An 8,874-nucleotide genomic window follows, 5' to 3' on the forward strand; every position below is an offset into this window, starting at 1 on the left:
TAATCTGTTGACTCTTTTTTTTTTTTTTATAATTCTCTTCCATCACTACCATTTTTTTTCACAATATTCTTCTACCTTTCTTATATGATTTTTAAGCACCTTTTTGAGCTCTTCCATGTGTCCTTTCTGGGCTTGCGACCACTTCCCATTTTTTTGTGTGGGGGTTTGCTCATAGGTGTTTTAATGTTGTTGTCCTTTTCTGAGTTTGTCTGTCGATCTTCCCTATCACCACAATAACTTTCCATGATCAGATTCATTTTTTTGTAGTTTTTTGCTTATCTCTTTTTACCTTTTTTCTTTCTTTTAAATTTGAGCTCTTCCCCCGGGGATGGAAGAGACGCTGCCTCAGGTTTCTTGTATGATGGGCTGTTTACCTGGTGCTGCACTGATTTTGCCCTGAGGCCCACAGAGGACCCCTCATGTCTGGTACTTTGCTGAGGTGGTAGGGTATTTCTACATTGGCATGTACCTGTTTCTCTGGGGCTATACCAAAGTATACATTGGTCTGGCCACTGGAAGCTGCCTGTTTGCCTAGGACTATGCCTAAGCCTATAGCAGGGTCTGGTTTGGCAGCTGCCTGTTTGCTTAAGCATCCATAGAGTTGGCATCTACCTCTTTGCCTATATGCTGAAGCACATGGCAGTTCTCAGAGCTGGAGTCTGCTCATTCCCCTGACTATGTTGAGGCATGGGAAGGGGCGTGGTGTTGGTGTTCACCTGCTGCACAGCACTGGGCTCAGGATCTCCCACAGGTTTGCTGAAGTAGGGCTTGCTGCTGGCATGCTAGGATGGAGCCTGTCCTGAACTGAGCTCCTCTTGTACCCAAGTGAGACAGACCCTTTCTGTTCATCTTCCAAGTTTCTTAGGCTGAAAGGTGTTTCACCTTGTCTTTTTTTTATTATAAATTTGTTTATTTTTAGTTTTCAAAATTCATTTCCACAAGATTTTGAGTTACAATTTTTTTCTCTCCCTGTCTTTCCCCTTCACCTTGTCTTTTTGCTGGTTCTGTTGTTCCAGGGTTTGTTTGGGGGAGCTATTTTAGGGTTATTTGGAGGTGAATATGGGAGAGTTACAGTGATTTATTGCTTACTGTGCCATCTTGGCTCCCAGAAGTCCAATCACAGGACATCTTGGTCTTATGTTTACTTATGGTTGCACATTTAAGGAGAGATGTTGGAAACTAGAGTACATGAAGAAGAGATAAATGTGGACCGTGCATGGATGAGAGATTCTTGAGGTTCTGTTGATAGATTTGGGCACTATGCCAAGGTCTATTTGTACCTCTCAATGTTTTTTGCTCACTTCAAACTTTGACTTTTTAGAAATTGTGGCACTCCAATATTCAGAATTATACATCATTTAAATAATATTGCTATTGTCAGGAATTTGGACAACTTGAAAACATAGTCACTTAAATATGAGATGAGTGTTCCTAAACCATTTTTTTAAAAGAGTACAAGGTGTGTCTACATGTAACATTAAACTTTTTTCTATCATCAGTATCTTGGGCCAGGGAAAAGAACCTCTTATTCTCTAAAGTTACAACGGGACTAAGTTGTGCCTTTGGGTACCATTGGAAGGTCTGGGAATAAGTAAAGGTGGGAGGAGAAAAGGGGATAAATGAAGAGAAGAAAAAAAAGAACAAAAGTGAACAAAGATAAGGAAACTGAGAGCAAGGTGTAAGGATAAACAAGTACGAATTCCCTCAGGTAATATTCAAAAGAACTCATGCCATACATGGCTAATGCTTGTTTAGGGTGACACTGATTTATATTCTCTGTTTTGTCTTTAGCACACTGTGTGCATACCATGAAACTGAAACATCAGCAACAATGCAAATCCAACACCTCCCTTCTTTTCCGTTCAGCACAACCACAACTATTTAGTTGAAACTCGGGTTTTATGCTGTGACGCAATGGGGGAGTGGACTTCCTTTGGTGTCCAGAATCCATCTCCCTGCTCTTCAGGAAGTCAGCTGGCCTGAATCACAGGATGCTGCTTTGCTCCCCCTCAGTGCAATATTTTAGAGCATAAGCAAGACTCTTTAATAATAATAGCAGCATTTATATTCTGTTCTTGTTCAGTTGCATCTGACTCTTTGTGACCCTGTGGACCATACTGTCCATGGGATTTTCTTGGCAAAGATACTGGAGTGGTTGGCCATCTCCTTTTCTAGTGGACTAAGGCAAACAGAGATCAAGTGAAATGCCCAGGGATACACAGTTAATAAGGTCTGAGGCTGGGTTTGAACTCAGATCCTCCTGACTCCATGCCCAGAGCTCTATCCACTGAGCAACCTAGCTGTCTCAATGTTTATATAATGCTCACTATGTGCCAGGCACTGTGTTGAGTGCTTTACAGTTTTATCCCATTTTATCCTTTTAACAATCTTGGGAGGTAGGTAATATTATTATCCCCATTTTACAAATGAACAAAGAGAGGTTAAATGACTTGCTCAGGGTCATATAGCTAGTGTCTGAAGTCAGATTTGAACCCATGTGTCTGTGATTCCACGTTTGATGATCTATCCAGTGCACCACAGGGTTTTTCCTTTTTTCAAGAGATGGTACCAATAGTTAGACAGTCCTCTGTGATGTCATTCTCTTACTCCCACGAAATTCTCTTTGCCAAGCTCTGCCCATACTCCAAATTGCTTTTGCCTCAGGCAAAAGAATTTCTACTTACAGCTCATCTGCTCAGAAAAATGTATTTAGAGTAATAAATCGCATTTACAGAATGACAAGGTTTACAAAAACATTATTCCTCCCACTTTACTGATGGGAAAAGCAATGCTCAGAGACATTAAGTGTCTTACCCAAGGTAGCACCATTAGAAACTATAAAGGTCAGGACTTGAATTCAGTTCTCTACTGACTTTAACTCCAACTCTCTTTCTACCACATTACACTATCATCCTTTAAAATGCAAGTCCTTATAAGACAATGGCCTTCAATTTTGATACTTTCAGTTAGGGAGGCTAATTGGTCAATAGCATTTAAGTTCAAGTAAACTCATATGGCTATACCTGTAAGCTGGCCCAGTGAGACAGTAAGGAGCAGGAAATCTGTATGAAAAAACAGTCTAAAAGTTTTCTCAACTGCTTATTTCAGCTCCCATTATCATTGTCACTCAGCCAGTTATGTCCTAGAAGTGTCAAAGATGGGTATAGGTGTGTGTCCGTGTATTTGTGTATAAACACACACACATACATGTATACATTTACACACATAAATATAAATACACACACATCTGTGTATGCATGTTGTGGGCTGGGCCTGACTCAGGCTAGCCCCCTGGTAGTTTAGGTCTGGTGTTGGAACACAACGAAATACTCATAGGACATTCAATATTTAACAAAAAATGGTTTACTTGGCATTAACAGAAGATACTCAATGAAGATCACTCACTGATTCATTGTGTCTTCCCAATGTTAGTCTTGCTTTAGGTCTATTAGGGTCAGAAGCTTCCAGGAAAACAATGGAGCACCTTCTGGCCTTTTGTATTTAGGAGACCAGGAAGTCATGTCAAGCCTGAGACCGTCCTCTTAGCCAATCAAGCCACAGAGAGAGTTTCAATACCTCTTAAGGAAAAGAACTAACTAAATCTTTTGGGGGGAAAAACTTAGGAAAAGCTAGCCCAGTCTACAAGGCAGAGCCATAAGAAATATTACTTTTACCACAATGTGTATGTATGTGTATAGTGACAGAAAGTGGATAGCTCATCCCTCACCCAGGGAAATTAGAGACTCATAACATTTCCGTAAATTAGTTTTCTCCCTTGTAAAGTAAGGAGGTTAGGTTAGATATTTCCTAAAGATATTTCTGGCTCTGAAATTAGGTCTCTGTGGGATTAAGAAGTAGGGTACATTTGGGTGGGGTTGTTTATGCTTTTTCCATTTATTATTTATTTTTAATGTGCTTTTCTTTTTAAATTTTGAGTTCCAGATTCTCTCCCTCCCTCCCAATCCTCCCCCACCCACTGAGAAGACAAACAATATGATATCAATTCACGTAACATGTATTTCCAGATTAGCCATATCACAAAAAAAGCAAGCAAAAAAATAAAGTGAGAAAATTATACTTTGCTTTGTACTCAGAGTTCATCAATTCTCTCTCTAGAGGTGGATAGTATTTTTTCATCCAGAGTCCTTTGAAATTGTTTTGAATCATGATGATCAGAGTAGCAAAGTCTTTCGCAGTAGATCATCATTACAACATTGCTGTTACTGTGTACAATGATCTTCTGGTTCTTCTCCTTCACTTATTAGTTCACATCGGTCTTATCCTCTTTTTCTGAAACAGCTTTTCTTGTCCTTTCTTATATTACAATAGTGCTCCATCAATCGCATGCCACAACTTTTTCAGTCATTCCCCAGTTGGTGAACATCCTTTCAATTTCCAATTCTTTGCCAGCACCAAAAGAACTGCTATAGATATTTTTGTAAATATCAATGCCTTTCCTTTTCCTTTGATCCCTTTGGGGTACAGACTTATCAAAAGCTACGCACAGTTTTATAGCCCTTTGACATAGCTCTGGTTTAGTCTCAGAATGGTGGGAGCAGTTCACTACTCCACCAAGAGTTCATTAATGTGCCTATTTTCCCTCATCCACTCTAGCATTTGTCATTTCTGATAAGTGTGAGCTGGCACCTCAGAATTGCTTTAATTTTCCTTTCTATAATTAATACTGATTCAGAGCATTTTTTTCATCTGACTGTAGAGAGCTTTGATTTCTTCTCCTGAAAACTGCCTGTTCATACTCTTGGACCATTTATCAACTGGGGAACAGGATTTTTATAAATCTTACTCAGTTCCCCGTATATTTGAGAAATGAGGCCTTTATCAGAGAAACATTTTTTTAAAAAATATTACTTTATTAAGGTACTTTAAGAAAATTTAGCCAGGGTTATTGTCTAGTGATTAAATTAATGTGGACACTACCAGTGCAACTCAGCTCCTCTCCATTTCTTTTCTTCCTGTGAGACATCAGTCCATACATCCCTTAAACCGTATTTAAGAGAATTTATACATTGCATTGGAGCTTCTCCTGGAACACTGACTTTTTTTTTTAACTATTTGAGGGCATCAGTATGTGAGGGATAATTTGCAGTGAAGTTTCCCCATTCTGAACAATCAAATCTAGTGTGGCTTCAGCATCCACTAGGCCTAAGTTTAGAGGTCACCTGACCTTACAGGAATCTGGGACTCAGAGCAATGGAGACCCTCCCCAGGCCACTTCAGCACAAGATATGCCAAATAAGGATTAAGCTGCTTTCCTGGCCTTGCATCGGACACCCACATGCTTCTGTGTCTTTTGTCTCCAAGATAGATTCCTGGGCTTAGGTTGTGGGCCAGCCTCCCCACCAAGGAGAGTGAAGGCCAGTTGGGGGGTTGGGTTTCTGCATTAGAAGGTTATATAAGCATGGGCTTGCTTGTACCTGCTGCTCTCTCCCTGGCAGACGCCATTTGAGCGACAGGGGCAGAGGGCCCTTTCTCATGAGAAAGAATGAAGACCTCTTCTTATCTCAGATTCAGACTCTGAACTTTTTATCCCACACAAATAGATCCTCTGTGTTGTCCACTTGTTGACTCTCCTTCTGAAGACATGATCAATCCACCTCATTTTAAGGTTATATATGTTTTTAAAATGTCTTTTATGCCACTTCTGCCACATGAATGACTATGGTTATTTCTACCCTATATTCTGCTTTGCCTGTTATTTTGATTCTTCTGAAGACTGTGGTATACCATGATAGATAGTAATTTCACATTACCAGAAGGTTATTGGCATCAAAGAGACGGTTTTGGAGCAATGAGTTGGGATCAATGAAAGGTCAGGTCAATTTTCAAAGCTTTTTCCCTTTTTCTTTCCTTTTTAAAAGTCAGTTTTATTGATGACTTTTGTTTTTTCCATCATCATAATTATCCTTAATACCCCTCACCCTCTGCCTCTCAGAGAGCCACCTCATATAACAAATAGGGTTTTTAGAGATTAAAAAAAAGGGAAAGAAAAGAGAAAAAGTCAGGACAACTAAGCAACATTGAAGGAAGTCTGAAAACGTGCTACATGTAACACCTGGGGATTTCCCACCTCCTTGAAAGGGGGGGGGGTTGGGGGTTTCTTTCCTCATATCTTTTCCTTCAAGTCATATTTAATCTTTATAATTTTTTACATTCACTTTCAAATTTTGTGTGAGTGTGTGCGAGCGTTTTCTTTCCATTTACATGGTATATATTGTGTACCTTTTTTTCTTGGCACTTCCTTTCTTTCTACTTCGATTAGGTAGAGGAACAAATGATTATCAGCAAAGGCTCATTGGTCACTTCCTGGGTTTGTGGAATTCTTTCCCAGATATGGGTTGGATTCATTGGCCACTCATCTCCCTCCAGCTTTGGTATTCAAATTACTTCCTCTTTCTTTAAGTGAAGACCCTCTTCTTTTCTCCTGGTATTAGCAACAGAATGCAGCAGCACAGGACGACTTTTACCCCTTTTATGTTGGCAATAGTTTGTTGAATTCTTGCTCAGTTGAGTAATAAATCTCTCTCTCTCTCTCTCTCTCTCTCTCTCTCTCTCTCTCTCTCTCTGTCTGTCTCTCTCTTTCTCTCTCTCTCTCCCTTTCTGCTTCCATCCCTCTTTTCCTTCTCTCCTCTCCTCTTTCTTTCCCCCCTCCCTCTTTCCCTCCCTCTCCTTTCTTTCTTCCTCATTCCCTCTCCCTCTCCTTCCATCCCTCCCTCACACCCTTTGTCTCTCCCTCCCCATTCCTCCCCCTCTACCTCTTTCTCTCCCTCCATCCTTCTCTTCCCTGCTCCCTCCTCCCCCATTGCTGCTACTGCTCTACCCAGGAGGAAGTAAGCAACACTATTCTGACCTCCCTTCGCCCATGAATCCTCATGCTCTATTAATGCATTCATATTTCCATTACCCTCTCTCCTTTCCACCTTTTGCTCTAAGAGCTATAATCAAATCAACACTCCCATCCACTCTGGGAAGGTCATTTCAAGTAGCTGCTCCATTCTTTTACTTCCTATCCCTGTGAATTCACAGACCAAAATACCTTTCCCTGGCCACCACTCTCCTGTGTGTGCTGTCTCTACCATTATTATCTAAGCTTCTTGAGGGAAAGGACTATTTTGCTTTTCTATTCATGTTCATGGGATCATAGATTGAGAGTTGGAAGAAACCTTAGAAGCAAATGAGCCTAATTCCTTCATTTTTCACATTAGGAAACCAAGGCTGAGAAGAGTTTAAGTGATTAGTTAAGGGTAATATAGCTAGTAAACGTTAGGGGTAGTTTTTTTTTTTTTTTCTGGTTTTGTTTGTTTGTTTTGTGGAGAAAGTGAGAACTGTGATTTGAACTTAGATTTTTTGGCTCCAAACCCATCGATCTTTTCACTGTCCTATGTTGCTCTTGGGGAAAATAAATATGCATCTATTTGATGTAAGCAAATATTGGTGCCCTACAAACTAGCCTCCTTTCATCTACCTTTTTTTTTTTTTTTTAAAGCAATCGGGGTTAAGTAACTTGCTCAAGGTTACATGGCCAGTTATTACTGGGTGTGGTGCTGAGTATCTGAGCCCAGATTTCATCCCCAGGTCATCCTGCCGGCACTCTTACTCGCTGAGCCACCTGGCCACCCCATCATCTAACTTTTAAGCACGATAAAAATAGCATCAAATATATCTTTCTTTTATGTATTGGCTTCACTTATGTGATAAGTCACCCAACAATTTCCAAACTATAGAGAAAATATGTATAGTTAAGTGATGGTAATCCAGAATTTATACCAAGACACCATGGAAAAAACATTTCCTTATGATAAATTTCAAAGGAGTAATAGGTTGAAAGCATTTTCTACTTCTGGCAAAAACTCAGACTTTATTAGGAAATATTTTTCACATATGTATGAGTTAGACACCAGAGCTCCGATATCCCCTTCTCTCATATAAAAGGTTTCTAATAAAGGGCAACTAGGTGGTGCAGTGAACAGAGCATTGGCCCTGGAGTCAGGAGGACCTGAGTTTAAATCTTGTCTCAGACACTTAACATTTACTAGCCATGTGACCTTGGGCAAGTCACTGAGCCCCAACTGCCCTCCAAAAATAAAAAAAAAAAGCCAAATAAATAAATAGAAGGGTTCTAATTTATCTGAGATGACATATGCATTCTAGCATTCCCTAAAAGAGATGTCATTAGTTATGGATTCTGACCAATAGGAAGTATGTGTAAGGTCTACCTGAACATTGTGTTTTTTTTTCTTTTTTTACTTTATTGTTCTTTTTAAAAAATTTCAAGTAACAAGTATTTCTTTATTCATTTATCCCTTCAACTATCCCCTCCCCTACTGAACAAAATTTTAAAACGAAAAACAAATTCCTCAATATACATCTATATAATCTGACAAAACACATGCCTAAAGCAACCATGCCTTAAAAAAGCATGTCTTGTGTTGTATGAAAGGAGAAAAAGTTAGCACTCCCCTTGATAAGGATGGAAGAGGTCCTAGTGGCCGTTACAACACATATACGGTTAAGGCATTGCCACCTATTCTGTGGCATCTAACCATGTTTTTAATGTGTTTACATATGTTTAATATGTTTACAGGTATACATAGGTAGAGGGTACAGGACCAATTTAATAGGAAGGGATGATACTTAAAAGGTAAAATTAAGAGGTGAGAGGGATATAATGAGAGGAGATAGGGAGAGACAGATTGGGGTAAACTATCTCATAAAGAAGAGGCAAGGGAAAATGGTTACAATGGAGGGGAAGAATAGGAAGGCAAAAGGGAATGGGTCAACCTTATTCTCATGGAATTTGGCTTGAGGAGGGAATGAAATACACACTAAATAGGGTATCTCACCCTTCAGGAGAGT

General features: G+C 39.7%; 1 non-coding gene across 1 annotated transcript; it reads left to right on the plus strand.

Moving 5' to 3' along the window:
• Positions 1-8,444: 8,444 nt before the first annotated feature.
• On the plus strand, positions 8,445-8,572 carry LOC138172679 (U6atac minor spliceosomal RNA). The gene has a single exon (XR_011171213.1). It is a non-coding gene; the product is annotated as a U6atac minor spliceosomal RNA (small nuclear RNA).
• The last annotated feature ends 302 nt before the right edge of the window (positions 8,573-8,874 follow it).

This window comes from Petaurus breviceps, unplaced genomic scaffold (assembly GCF_028583685.1).
Source record: "Petaurus breviceps papuanus isolate PSGF00001 unplaced genomic scaffold, PetGlider_PUasm1.0 128, whole genome shotgun sequence".
Lineage (NCBI taxonomy): Eukaryota > Metazoa > Chordata > Mammalia > Diprotodontia > Petauridae > Petaurus > Petaurus breviceps.